The sequence below is a fragment of the Canis lupus genome, chromosome 20, assembly GCF_011100685.1.
Source record: "Canis lupus familiaris isolate Mischka breed German Shepherd chromosome 20, alternate assembly UU_Cfam_GSD_1.0, whole genome shotgun sequence".
In the NCBI taxonomy this organism is placed as follows: Eukaryota; Metazoa; Chordata; class Mammalia; order Carnivora; family Canidae; genus Canis; species Canis lupus.
The window spans coordinates 7,288,725-7,303,393 of record NC_049241.1 but is presented as its reverse complement, the minus strand read 5'-3'; the positions used below and the strand labels follow the sequence as shown (position 1 = coordinate 7,303,393).

General features: G+C 46.7%; 1 protein-coding gene across 8 annotated transcripts in view; it reads left to right on the top strand.

Annotated features, from left to right (window-relative positions):
- The window catches only part of HRH1 (histamine receptor H1), a 74,861-nt gene that overhangs the window by 6,147 nt on the left and 54,045 nt on the right, over positions 1 to 14,669 (top strand). The window contains exon 2 of one of the 8 annotated variants that reach the window (XR_005374587.1): positions 4,131 to 4,290. The exons of the other annotated variants lie outside the window; for them this stretch is intronic. The gene's annotated coding sequence lies outside the window, so the exon portion shown is untranslated. The remainder of the gene's footprint in view (positions 1 to 4,130; positions 4,291 to 14,669) is intronic. 8 annotated transcript variants of the gene reach the window in all.

The window sequence follows — 14,669 nt, the reverse complement described above, 5'->3', positions numbered from 1 at the left end:
TTTTACACTTCTGGAATCAACCCAACTTGGGTCATCCTGTAGTATATTTGTTGCTGGACTCTTTCTGCTCACCCTGTTGTTGAGGACTTTCACATTATGTTTTCATGAGGGAGATCCACTGGTGATTTTTCTTTCTGGTGCTTACTTGCCAGGCTTTGGTATCAAGGTTATGCTGGCCTCGTGAAATGAGTTGGGCAGTGTTCCCACTTCTTCAGTTCTCTAGAAGAGATTGTGCAAGCTGGGTGTTACTCTTATGGAATATTGGTAAACTCACCAGTGAGGATCCAGAGGGTAGAAACTAAAGAGAAAGGTGAAGAAGACAGCTGGTTTCAGCTCTGTCCAAAGTGAAACTTCCTAACAGTGAGAGCTCAGGCTGCCTCAGGTAGAGGTTCAGGGACTATGAACCCCAGCTTTCATGAGTGCTGTGGAGAGAGCCCAGCCTAGGTCACTAGGTAAAGTTTTTGCAACCTTGGACCCTGGATGAAGGGAGCTCAGTCCAGGGTGAGACTCTAATGACTGTGAGCTCTGCTTCAGTGTCTTCCTACCTCTAAAATTGCCATGGCTGCAGACAGAGTGCTCACAGTGAATTATTATTCCCTGGTGCCCACAGCTGGAGGGACCTGCTTCCACGGACCATTCATCTTCTAGTTGGTAGGAGAGGCTTTCTGTCTCTGTGATACCAGTTTGTCTGGAATCCCCAGATTGAGACCTGGGACCACTTCCCTCCTGCTGATTCCCCCATCCCCTTATCCCTCTGGGGTAGCTAGATTTGGGCAAACTTCTCAGCCACACCTTCCCTCAATCTTCTTTTACTGAAGCACCAAGGCACTGTGCTAATTTGGATCATCTCTCTTAATCCTCATACCAGTGCTATAGGGTAGTGACTGTTATCCCCATTATTCATGTTAGGAAAACAAGGTTTTTGGTTGTCATTATTTGAGTGGTTTCATATTTCACATTAAATTGTCCTTCTCTAAGCTATTTGAGTTTGGGTGTGAGATAAAGGTGACTTAACTTGCTTGTCACATATTTAACTAATTGCTCCCATCCTGTTTATGGCACCTTTCTTCCCTTCCTCAGCTGTATGCTACCTATATCAGACCCTAAGGCCCTCTGTATAGTCAGAGGCAGAGGTGCAGCATTGTGCAACTCCAGAGGACACCGTTCATATGGCTTCCAATCTTGGGCATCAGGGGTGTATGACCTGGAAATCATGTCATTAGGAACCGGTCTCTTTCCAGGCTATCTGTTTTGGTGTTGAGCTTTCTGCTGATTCTAGTGGCCGACCCATTGACAGGATCATGGCAGAAAACAAAGGGCAGATGGCAGCTGGTCATAGTGCAGGTGAAGGTGAGGGGCAGGGACCACACCACACTGCTTTGATGATTATCTATGTACTGTATGTTTTAATAGCTGGCAAAGACGTTTGCTTCCTTTGTCTTTTTTTTTTTTTCTTTTTTCCCCCTTCTTTTAAACTTTTCTAGGCAATTTTTGCTTGGCTTATTCTTTCTGAGAGCTTTGTTTATTTACTAGCTGGCTTTTCTCTGTCCCTGGAGAAAAATCATCATTAAATAAATCCATCCTGCTATCCCTCGCCCTGACCTACGTGAAACACAGTCCATCGCCAGCCCACACACGTGGTCTGGAACATCTGCCAATATGACTGTTGATCTTGGGCTGAGAATGGAAGCCTCAGTTTCTTTCCTCTGTCCTTGGCGCCTAACTGCCTGAATGGTGAATCTAGGCCCAGGGGGCCTAACATGGGCCTCTGATGGATCTGGTTTCAGCCTCCCTGGAGTACGATGGTCTAGCTTTTTTGTTTTTTTTTTTTAATTATTTTTTTTAAAAAAATTTAAAGATTTATTTATTCATGAGCGATAACAGAGAGAGGCAGAAACACAGGCAGAGGGAGAAGCAGGCTACCTGCAGGGAGCCCAATATGGGACTCGATCCCGGGTCTCCAGGATCACGCCCCGGGCTGAATGCAGCACCAAACTGCTGAGCCACCCAGGCCGCCCGGTCTAGCTTTTTAATGTGCCTCCCATGAGCTCCCCAGACTTTTTAATGTACCTCCCATGAGCTCCCAGAACAAAACAAGCTCATGTGAGACAAAAAGAGAGAAAATGTTGTATATGTAAATATAGTATAAGTGGCACTCATAAATTCAGTTTATGGTCAGAGCAAAGATTCCAGGGCCGGATGACATAGGTTTGGATTCTGGCTCCACCACTTGCCAGAGTATGTCCAGGGCAAATCTCCCACCTATTTTTCCTTTGATCCCCTCAACTATAAACTGGGGTTGGTGACTATATTAACTTATGGCATTGCTGCAAGTAATAAGTAAGTCATGAAATTAAAAAGAATTCATGTTTGGGGGCACCAAGGTGGCTCCGTCGGTTAAGGTCATGATCTCAGGGTCCTGGGATCGAGCCCTGGGATGGGCTCTCTGCTCTGTGGAGAGCCTGCTTCTCCTTCCCCCACTCTCACTCATGCTCTTGCTTGTTGTCTCTGTCTCTCTCTCAAATAAATAAATAAAATCTTTAAAAAGAAAAAGAATTAATTTTTGAAAAGGATTTACCATAGAATCTGGCAACTCATAAATGTTTGTAAAATAAACTAATTAGTAAATAAATATATTACATGGACTTCTTTTCCCCTAAGAAATTGGGAGTCATTTTTTCATGTTCCAGAATAAACCCAACTGAGTTTTAAAAGTTGAAATTGTGTTAATCCTGTGCATCAATTTCTGACCCTCCTTGTGTGATTAGTGTTTTCAGTGTGAAGATACTTTCTCAGATTAGACTGCAAGCTCCTTGAGGGCGTGCTAAATGCCCCTTCACTGAAGTAGAGGGGTCATGGAAGTGAAGTGGTAGTGAAGTGGTCATTAGTGGTAGTAGATTTGGTGGCAGTAGTAAGGGTTTCACATCAATATTTACCTCTTTGGCCTCAGAGGAAGCATTGTAACATCCCTGGCCTCAGTTTCCATATTTGTAAGAGGGGAATAATAATAAGAGAGCCTCTTCTCATACACTTAGAGTATCTGATCTTCTCATCACCAAGGACTCAGCTGTCCCCTCTGTGGAGAGACCTTACCAGACCACCCTGGTTTGGCTACCTATCCCCAATTCCAATCTGGTTCCACTGCATTAATTTTCTTCATAGCCTCCATCAGACTTCCAGCCCTAGGGCTGTCAGGATGTCATCTGCCTGGTTTATTGCTATACCTGCAGTGACTGCATTACTTAGCACTGGCACCTCGCAGGTATAGCCCTAAAAACTTATTGGTTGAAGAAAGTAAGATCACAGCTAAAAGCATTTTTAGGTGTGTGAATGCAACAAAGTACCAGGTACATTCGCCATCTTGGTGGTGTTCACTGCCAACTGCATGATCAGGGCAGGGAGGCTTAAGGCTCTGCCTGTGTCTCTGCCCCTCTCCCCCGTGTCTCTCATGAATAAATAAATAAAATCTTAAAAAAAAAAAAAGGAGAGTCATGACCCTTCTGAGCCTTCCCATCCAGCTGACCAAGGAAAGGAGCTGCCATCTATTAAGAAAGCACAGGAAGCCAGGGCTTCCCATTTATTTTGTCCTTACAGTCTCAATTGTCTTACGAGATAAGAATTAGTGTGCACATTTTATAGATAAGAAAATTGAGGTCTGAGATGTTGACTAACTCACACTTGTGCAGAACTGGAGAGACCAGTAAGGAGGCTCTTGTAGTCATCCAGATGAGAAAGGATGGTCACTCAGATCAGAGGGTGGTGGCAGTGAGGAGAAGGGACAGACTGACACTTTTGGAACAGGTGCTTTTTTTTTAGATTTTATTTATTTATTCATTTATTCATTATTCATGAAACAGAGAGAGAGAGAGTCAGAGACAGAGGCAGAGGGAGAAGCAGGCCCCATGCAGGGAGCCCAACGTGGGACTTGATCCCGGGACTCCAGGATCACACCCTGGGCTGAAGGTGGTGCTAAACTGCTGAGCCACCTGGACTGCCCTGGAACGGGTGTTTTAGGACAGGCAGATAGTTGAGTGTGGGGAGTTTATTGGGGCATTACTTGAGGAGAGTGTTAAAGCAGTGCCCTTGGGTAGCTTGTGGATTTTTCTGCTTGTGTTTCACATTTTGGGTAGAAAAGACATGATCCTTCCAGGCAGAGATTATGTGAAGAATTAAGAATTCCATAGGACCACATCTGCACATCTCAGCGGAACTGAAACTGATGATCACTCACTCTTAATTGGAAATGCTGGCTGGACCATGCTGAAAGAGAATGAATGAAAACACACAGGGGTAAGGTTGGGGTAAAGGGAAAAGATGCCTGGGTCTGTAAGAGGGTCCTACCCACTCCCTCCCCCATTTTCTCCCTCCCTCAGTATTGACAGTTCTGCACCACTGTCCTTTCCTGTTCCTCCTGGAGCCCAGCCCCCTCTGCAGCCTCCCTATTGCAGCCTGGGCTTAGGCTTTGCTCTCCCTCCCCAGGAGCCCCTCCAGCACCCTGCTGCCTGCCACCCCCTCCCCCCGCCCCACACACATGCTGAGGGCTCTTTGCCAGGCACAAATCTGAGCATGTTACTTCCCTGCTCAATATCCCGTCACATCCTCTGTAGCCATTAAATAGATTGAAACCCCAGTATCACAACATGAGATGTCCATGGTAAACATACCAGTAAGTGAAAAGAGGACGTGGAAGGATAGCTGTGACAGCATAGAATGGGACAGTGTAGTGGTCACAAGCATGGGCTCTGGAGCCATGCTGGCTTTGCACCCCAGGTCTGCCTCTTGATAGCTGTGTGACCAGGGCCAAGCTCTTAATGTCTCTGTGCCTCAGACTTATCTGAACAATGGGAATGGCAACAGTGCTTACTCCCAGAGGGTTGAAAGGGCTAAAGGGGCTTAGCCCAGTGCTTGGCTCCTAGCAGCACTCAGTAAATGCCGGTCATCATCATGGCCATAACTGTATATGTTTATATACATTTATATGCACCTCTCTCTCTTTTCATCCCACTCTTCAGAACTCAGATTAGAAGTCTCCTCTTTGGGTGCCCGGGTGGCTCAGGGGTTGAACATCTGCCTTTCGCTCAGGTCATGATCCCAGGGTCCTGGGATTGAGTCCCACATCAGGCTCCCTGCAGGGAGCCTGCTTCTCCCTCTGCCCGTGTCTCTGCCTCTCTCTCTGTGTCTCTCATGAATAAATAAAATCTTTTAAAAAGAAAGAAAGAAAGAAATAGCTTCTTCTAGGAAGCTTCCCTAAACATCTCCTTCCTCCTCTAGACCCCCCCTCCCCAATCCCACTTAAGGGCTAGGCTAGGACTCCTCTCTGGACTCACAGCACCCCTGGTCTTACATCTACCACACATATTACCCCCTTATTGTAGCCTTCTGTCTCCTCAAGGCTGTAAGCGGTCCAAGGATACAGGCTGTGGCTGCTTCCTCATGAGATCCCTGGTACCCATCACAGTATGGGGGGCATAGTAAGCGCTCAGAAAGTGTTTGTTGAATGAATGGATGGGTGAATGAATGAATGCAAGCAGGGCTTTGAAACCTAAGGTTTCAGTCAGTGGAGGTGTAGAGGAAGGCCTTTTAGGCAGAGAGAAGAGCGTGAGCAAAGGCACGCACAGGTGGGAAGGAAGGCACACTGAGAAGAGCAACCAGGCGGGTCCGGATACATCGTAGAGTGTGATCACGGGGTGACAGAAAGTACTGAAGGTAGGAAGGTAGGAAGGGAGCACAAGAAATGTCCTGTGTAAACAAAAGGAAAGTAGATGTAATAAGGGTGGGCATGGAGAAGGAAGTGATCTATGGAGGGGCATCATGCCCTCCTGTCACTCATACCCCGATCCCCCAGACTGGCTGAGGTGCTTCTGTGATGCCGTGTGTTCAGCCTAATGTAAAATAAACACGTGGCTTACCTGTCTCTTTCCACCTGCAGACTGTGAACCTCTCAAGGTATGGAAAGTTATGTTTTCTCTCTTTTTTCTAAAACCTTCTTGCCCACAAAGATAAGCTCTTTGCTCCTCCATGCCTACTATCCCCTGCCATGTAGGGCTATAGACGTAGATTGTGTTGGGCATTCTGACATCTGGATCCTAGTATAAATCACTCTGGTTTTTGTGGGAGCAGAGGATTTATACCTTCTCTACTTAACCGAACCATCTATGTGACTCTGCTTCCTTCATGGAGTTCTTGTATCAAGCCCAGAACAGAAACAGCCTTTGCAGTTCACTCCTGGGTCAGATGGGGACATCGGTCTTTTGAACAGAGTTCCTGCAAAAGAAAAAGTTCTCATTTAAGTTCTTGGGGTTAAATGGAATCCTTGCCAAACCCAAACAGGTAGTGTTGCCTAGGTTCAGCAGGAGAGGTATGGGAAGGTAAAGCAGGAATTGGAGTCTGTGGGGATCGTGCCCCTACCGTGTGCTGGGGACACTGCAGTGGATGGACAGCTACGCCCACTGCCTTTACAGGGTGGTGGAGAAGACAAGTGCTGGCCAGGGAACAGTGAAATGGGATGTGAGGTTCTCAGGCAGGAAAGTGCAACCCTAAGGGGAGGCTCAGAGAGGCTAAGTGGCTCGCCCAAGATAGCACAGCTAGTTTAGCCAGCCTGGCATTTGAACTGAGATCCTCTGACATTTTTTTCCTAGTGCCATGAAGCCCCTAAAAGGTAGTTGCCTAAAACATTTTAGATGTTTTTTTTTTTTTTAAGATTTTATTTATTTATTAGAGAGAGAGAGAGAGAGAGGCAGAGACACAGGCAGAGGGAGAAGCAGGCCCTGTGCGGGGAGCCCGATGTGGGACTCAATCCCGGGTCTCCAGGATCACACCCTGGGCTGAAGGTGGCGCTAAACCACTAAACCACTGGGGCTGCCCCTAAAACATTTTAGAAATTGCTCCACATAACGCAATCCTGACTCTTCACTTGGTATCCCAGATTACATTCCTCCATTTATTTCATCCCCCTCTAGAGTTAAAAAGTGGATCTTTCTAGGTGTGTGAGTTCCAGGGTAGGTAGCAAGAATAAGTCACAAAATTAAACCCAGGGTTAATGGAGAGCTCATTGATACCAAGAGATTTCACTGTTTTCTTTCTGTTACAAGCAGAAAAAGTGCCCAGGCAAGTAGGGAAAAAAACTCAAATGAACATTTGGCCCTGGGGATTGAGGCAGGAAGCTTGAGCGAGTTACAGGCATTTGGACACCCAGGTTGCCTGGTCAGTGCTGAGTTCCCTAACAGCGAGCTCACCCTGCCAGTTCTGAGCACTGAGGGCTTTCTGCGTCCTTGGTCGCTAGGGGAAACCAGGCGTTTTCCTGGTGAATGCATCTTACACCCTTTCATCCCAGACACAGAGCTCTGTGTGTATCTGCACACTAAATGTTACTTTGAAAGCACTGCAGTTGGGAGCAGATCTCAAGTTCTATGCTTGTTATTTTACAGTATTGCCCTCACACATCTTATTGGCATCACCTAACACAAGGAACTGGGAATAATGGTACACATTGAGCATCTACTATGTGTCTGACATGCTGAGTGCTTTATATTTGTCACTTCATTTGGCCCTCTAAATAGCCTCCTGTGGTCAGGACTGTTGTCCCTATCTTAATGATGAGGAGCCCAGGATCACACAGACAAAAAAGTGGAAGGACTGGGGTTCCAAGCCAGATCTGGCTCCCATGGGGGCCATTGCTGGGTTTGTGCAGACTATTCTCTTTCTAAGACTTCCCACATCAAATCTGAACTCCAAGCCAGAGTTCTGTCCATGAGCACTTTGCACACTGGCCCCATCCATACTGGACAACTCACCCTTCCCCAGATGCCCCTTGTGCCTCCTCATCACCATGGCTTTGCTGCCACCATACCTCCCACTTCCCCTGCCCACTCAAGCCCTAAGTTCCCTCTGAATTCTACCCTTAAAACAAGTGAATTCTTTATTCTTTATTGTGGGAATTCTTTATTGTGATAAGTACACATAACAAAGTGAGTGAATTTTATGGTTTGTAAATTATATCTCAATACAGCTATTCAAATAAAGCAAGAAGGGAAAGGAGTCAGGGGAATGCTCATTGAGTTCCCCCTTCTGTGATACCTCTTCCAGGAAGGCTTTCCCATTAGCAGATTATTTGGGGTTATAACGACCAGAGTTGCACCCTGGGGTTTATTGTCTGCATATAGCGAGATGGGAGGAAGACAAAAAATAGTGTCACCACCATGTTGCCAGGTCCCACGAGGACCTTGAGGGTTGTTTGGATCCCCTGGAGACTCATTAGCTTTTCCTGCCCCTGCAGCAGTGTCCTCTGCTCCCATCCCTAGGACAGGGACATCCAATGAGGGCCTCAGCAACCTGCTCCTTAGCTTTGGCTCTTCTTGCTGATGCCAACTGATTCTTATTTTTGATTTACTGTACCTTTCATTCATCAACAAATTTATTGAGCACTTACTGTGTACTAGGCCCTCCTCTAGGCACTTGGGATGCTCAGCAGAACAAAGCAGACAAAGATGCCTGTCCAGGTGGAGCCTATGTCCTGCTTTCTGGATTCTGCTAGCCCATGACATCGGTTGTGTCATTGTTTCTGGGACCTCATGGCTTTTGATGTTTGTCCCCAACTTCTCCAACTGAAGCTGCTCTGGATATTGCACATTCTGGTTCAAGAAACAATCTTATAGTTCAGTTAGCCAGTATTTCAGTGTCCAGAAACTTTGCCCCAGGCCACTGTACAGATAACCCATGAATGACTGTCAAGGACTGTTCTGGATGCTAAGATACAGGGATGAATGAGACAAAAGGTGCTGCCTTAGCGCTTATGCTCTAGTGGGAGGACAGGCAAAAAATGAATCAACAAATGAATATAAAAGGCAACACTTTGAAGAGCAGTAAGTGATAAACAGAGTGGGAGAATGAAGGGTATCCATTTAGAAGGGTGGCATTTGAATCAAGTAAGGAGCTGAAGCATGCTTATATCTGAGGGAAGAGCATTCTGGGCAGAGGAAACAGCAAGGCCCTGGGCTGGAGGTGGTTTGGAATATTCTAGAAAGAGGGAGGAGGCCTGAGTAGCTAGAGCAGAGTATGCAAGGGCAAACATAGGGGATCAAGTCAAAGTCACGGGGCCAGGCATGTAAGGCCTTCTTGGCAATTGTGAGGACCTGGCTTTCGTTCAGAAAGTACTGGGAACTTCCAATGACATGATCAAATGTGTGATAAAAAGCATCACCCTGGCTGCTGTGTGGATGATATACTAAAGGAAGAGAAGAGTGGTAGTAAAATGACTTCAGGGAGGCTAATGCCATCATTCAGGCAAGGGGTGGTGGTGGGCTAGACCAGGGTATAGTGTAGATGTGATGAGATGTGATGAGCTCCCGGGACTATTTTGAAGAAAGAACTGAGCATAATGGTTGTCTCCCTGATATACTTTCCCTGCCAGTTGTCCAGGCAGATGCAAGTGCTGCCTCCTGTCTATTCCTGAAGTGCTTACCTTGGGTGTCACTGATGAGTTTCTATAACAAGTAAATGAGGATCATTATTGTTAGGAACACAGGAGGTGGGGCAGCATGCAGGGGACACCTCTAGGTTGGATTTCTCCCAGTGGATTTTGGGCAGCCCTGGCTCTGCTCTGGCCAGAACCCTGGGATTGGGAACTTTCCAGTTAGAAATGGAGGGCAAACCCCTTTACTGAAATCCAAACAAGAGCCTGGAGCTTGCCCTACCGTACTTTAGTTCTCACAGCCCCTTGGAGTAATGGAACTCACCAGCCCCATTCTGCGGAGTCTTGGAAAGGTGAAGGGATTCACCCAAGGGCCCGTGGCAAGTGGCAGACTTCAGGCCCGAACAGCTGGCTCCTGGCCAAGAGGCAGAGTGGTATAGTGATTAAAGACCTGGGCTTGGGGCTACAGAAGTCTAAGTTTGAATCCTGGCTCTGCTCTGTGTGATCCTGAGCATGTCTCTTCCCCTTTCTGTGCTTCAGTTTCCTTAGCTATAAAATAGGACAATACTGGGTTCCTTGCTTGTTGGGGTGAGGTTCTAAGGGAGGGGCTGGATGTCAAGTCTTGGGTGGGACCTACATAGAGTAGACACTCAACAGCTAAGACCTCTCCTCTGTTGCCCCCAGGCCTGTGTCTCTGGCTCCTGCCTGGCATCCCTGCCAGCATTTTGAAGTAGATGCCTCATTGCCAGACGCTGTCATGGAAACCAAGAGATGGGGGAGTAGGAGAGGCCTAGGAGAGATCTGGGGGAGGGGCTGTCATTCCCTTGCTCACCCTCTGGCCCACCTCAACCAGCTCATTATAGCAGTGATGGCTCAGAGGAACAGACTGGGGGCGGGAAGCCAGGCTGTGATGGATCAGACAAAGGCTAGCTGGGCTCAACTGGAGGCTTTGTTCCTATAGGGAGTGTGGGACACAGGGCACCACCTGTGGGGCCACTCACAGCCACCTCCCAGGCCCCCCAAGGCTTGGGCAGACTAAAGCCGGGATGTGACTCATTCTGGAGTCCCTTATCCACCTGCTGTTCTTTCCACCCCCATCAAGAGGCGACACATTCATTGTCTTGCCCTTTGAAACAATCTCCCTACCACATCTCTGTCAAGTCAAAGCCGACAACCCTTCTGACTGTTTCTCTGAATTGATATCAAAAACGAGTTGCTCACTGTTTTGCAGCAAGAACAGTTCCATTTGGAGATCTAGTCCCACTCTCTGGGAGTCCTTCAATAATTAGATCCTTTTTGACACCTTGTCTCGAAGAAAGAGTCTCCTTGCCCCTTCTCTTTACCCCAGCCCTGTGGAACTCCATCCCACAGCTCTTACTTCCTCTCCACCCACCTCCCAGCACGTGGACACTGTTAGGCTCTCCTTCCCTACTTAGAATACACACTTCAGGGATGCCTGGGTGGCTCAGCGGTCGAGCGTCTGCCTTTGGCTCAGGGCGTGATCCCAGGATCCGGGATCGAGTCCCACATCAGGCTCTCTGCAAGGAGCCTGCCTCTCCCTCTGCCTGTGTCTCTGTCTCTCTGTCTCTCTCTGTGTCTTTCATGAATAAATAAATAAATCTTAAAAAAAAAAAAAGAATGCACACTTCAAGCCCTATTAGCTTTGGAGGAATTCAGCAGAAGGACCCCAGGGCTTGGAGTTAACACAAAGCTGTGTTGAAATCTCCACCTGCTCTGCCATTGACACATCATGTGACAGGTCAGTGGCCCCTGTGAGTGCTAGTTTTCTTATCTGTTCAAGTGGGGGTTGATAGCTGGATCTGCCGCACAGGACTCAGTGAGTTAACCCAGGTGAAGCAGCTATAAACTGCATTACCGTTCATACCTTTCTTTAAACTCAGGAGCAAGGAAAGAAGCAGGAAAAAAAAAAACCCAGAACACATGGTGTTTATAAAATTAAGTCTTTTCTCTTTAAAATGGGAAGAATCTGTGAAACTCTTTCCTTGGAGGAGATGTTATCGGCTTTGGAGCAGTGCACCAGACATGTATCGCACACCCACCATGTGCCAGGCTCTGTGCTAGGCCCTGAGGAGACAAAAGGAGACAAGGCATGATTTATGCTTTTGAACTTGCAGCATGGCAGGGAAGGCAGGCCCGCATACAGTCAGTCTCCTGGTAATGAGCTATGCGTATGGTCTAGATGGACACAAGGCTTATGGCTGCATGGCTGTCAGTGGGGTGTGCCTCAGGGTATGCCAGCATAGTTTTCAAAGATGAGTAGGATGTAATTCAGCAAAATAAGGTAAAAGGCGCTTACAGGCAGAAGTCAGTCTCAACAGAGCAAAATAGCATTCCAACCAAATAGCATGGTGCGTGCAGAAAGCCGTAAGGAGTTAGGTTATCCAGAGTATAAAACAAAGCTTACTGGCAGGGTGGGTGGTAGGAGATGGACATACCTAGAGAGATAAGCTGGATCATTAGGGATTGTCTCCCTTGATCTAACGTAGAATCTTTTCATCACAATGAGTGAAAGATTCAGGGTGGCCAGGAGACCCAGTGGGTGGGTGGAAGGGTTTTCATTGCCCATTTATTCTCTGAAAACTTGCGCTTGGTGGAGTGATTCTAGGAACGGCAGTGACAATGTAACTTGGGAGCTTGTTATGAACACAGAACTTCAGGCCCTGCCCCAGACCTGCAGAATCAGAATCTGCATTTTGGCAAGATGACACGTACACACCTTAGAGAGGAGGTGATGCAGTGCCGGAAAGCATCCAGACATCACCTGCTCTGCTTCCAGTTCCCTGGCAAGGGTGGGCTTATTGCTCTTCGAGCAGTGCAGGACCTTCGAATAGGCATGTGTCATTGGTCTCAGATGAGGACCAGGAGGGCATTGCTCCAATGTGGGGACTTCCCTAAAATGGGAGATGTCTGAACCTCTTTTACCACCTCCCTGTGGTCTCTTGTCTGGTCTCAAGCAGGATTGAGTGGGATATATCAATACAACTTTCTCTCTTAGTAAGGAGAAAGCTTTTTTCTGTTCCTTGTTAAAAAGAGTCTCCAAAATAAAAAATATCTGGGCAGGAGATGTGGTAGGTGCTATTTACCCGGCTCCTTCCATGAGATGGTCTGTCTTCAGGGACAGAGTGCATGGACCTTATGGCCCCTTTGTTCATCCATGTGTTCTCTTGAGAAAGAGACAATGACTACAAAGTCTCCCACATTTCCCAGGACCTTGAAAATAAGGCCAAGTGATTTGGACTTATACCAGGGCACTAGAGAGACATTGAGGATTTCCAAGGAAGGGAGTGTCAAAATGTTGCTGATTGAAAGACCACTCTGCCAGCAGTGAGGAATTGGCAAGAGGGATCTGGAGACATCAGGGCAGAGGCTGATATTGGGGTCCAAGTGAGAAAGATCAGACCTGGCTCTGGCCAGTGGCCCTATTTGGTGACACTGCACCAGCACTCAGAGAGCCCATACTTTGTTTTGCTAAGTGGGTAATGTCACAAGAATTCTGGGTTCATACCCTATCTAGTCTGTTGGAAACAGAAGCAGCTGCTAATTTTGAAGCAGTCACTTAAAACGAGCTGAGAATAAGATTTGGAACCCTCTGTGGGTGATGTGTACCCAGTGAGGTCATCTGTTTAGATTTGGATAGTTTAGGAACTCCTGGTTAGACTCTTGGCCTCTCCCGGGAACTCCTCTGAATTCTCACAGTGGTTCCTGGGATGAACATGAAGGGTCTGCCGAGGACTCAAGACCCCTGGCCCAGCTGAGAAGGGAGAAGAAGAGAGAGAAACAGAGCCTCAGAAGTCCTTCTGTTGTCTTTGGTGAATCTTACTAGGAAGAAAGTAGAACAGTGTTTCCCAAAGTTGCTCTGTAGAACCCTGAATAGAAGGATATTCCATGGCTACATAAGTGTGGAAATGCTACATATCATATCCTAAAAGATTAGGGATTCACAATGCCCGGTAAAGGATGAGGCTTTAGGTCAGTCAGACAGGACCTGACTTTGAACCTTAGCTCCACCACTTACTGTGTGATCTTGGGCAGTGAACTCTATTTCTTGGGTTGATGCAGTCTGCAAAATGGGAATAATGGCAGTACCAATGACGTAAAGTTATTGTGAACATTCATGAGATAACGCATAGCACCTGTCTTGCACATTTGGAAAACTAATAAAAGCTTTTAAATTATTATTATATTTTTAATGTTATAAAATATTATCTGTAAAAATTTATTTTAAATATATAAATTACTATTGTCTTATTATTTTACCTTTAAAGGCTCTGAGAGATCCTGCAGTAAAACCTGCTTGACTTTGATTAACTTAATGTTTCTGAAATTTAATTTCGGAGTGGCCCTTTTCACGTAACATACAGGACTTTCTAAGGAATTCATGCTCTGTGGGACTCTGGGAAATACTGATTTTTGTGTTTTAGGAACAGTCTGGGGAAACCAATATCTCTGAACCAGGATCCAGCCTAGATATGGATTATTCTGGGTGTAAAGAGTTGTGTTTCATTCTCAGTTCCTTCTCCACCACCTCTTCCCCCAAGATTGTGACTCAGGAATAAAGATATGAGCTAACTATGTGAGAGTTGTAGAACTAGCAGTGTGGGTGAAGCTTGAGAGTCTAGTCCAGGCCTTGGAAAACTACTCATCCTTCAATGCCTCATTCCAATGTTAACTTTTCTCAGAAAACTTCCCACCTTGACTGGGCAGAATTAGTTGGCCATTCCACCATGATAAGGTCCATGGCCTCTAGAGCAAATGTCATACTCAACACGTACTACATTTAACTATAGTTATGTTACATGACCATCTCCTCCCAGCTAGACCGCGACATTCTTTGGGGCAGGCATCCGTGTGTGTGTTGTCTCAGTCCTCTCACCTCTTAGACAACACTTGATCAAGACCAAATTTCTTTCATCACCTTCTCTGAATTCCTAATGACCCAGCCAAAGAGAAGAGGTATGAAGATATGGCTCTGGGTCTTTTGAGACTGGGAGAGGACATCTCTACTCTGACAACTCTGCTGGTTCCCATTGCCTTGGTGGAAGGAATCAGTTCCCTTTAATGGCCAAATGCATGGTTCAAGGCCTGCCTGGGGTTCCTGAGAACAGAGGCCAGGAAGCAGGATGTGAAAACTGGGATTACTCAGAGGAATAGAGAAAAGGTCAGTGAAAGAGCAGAGACCTGCCAGAATGATGATAAGAAAAGCCAGCTCCCAGGGCCCACTCCAGAGTTTGTATGCCAT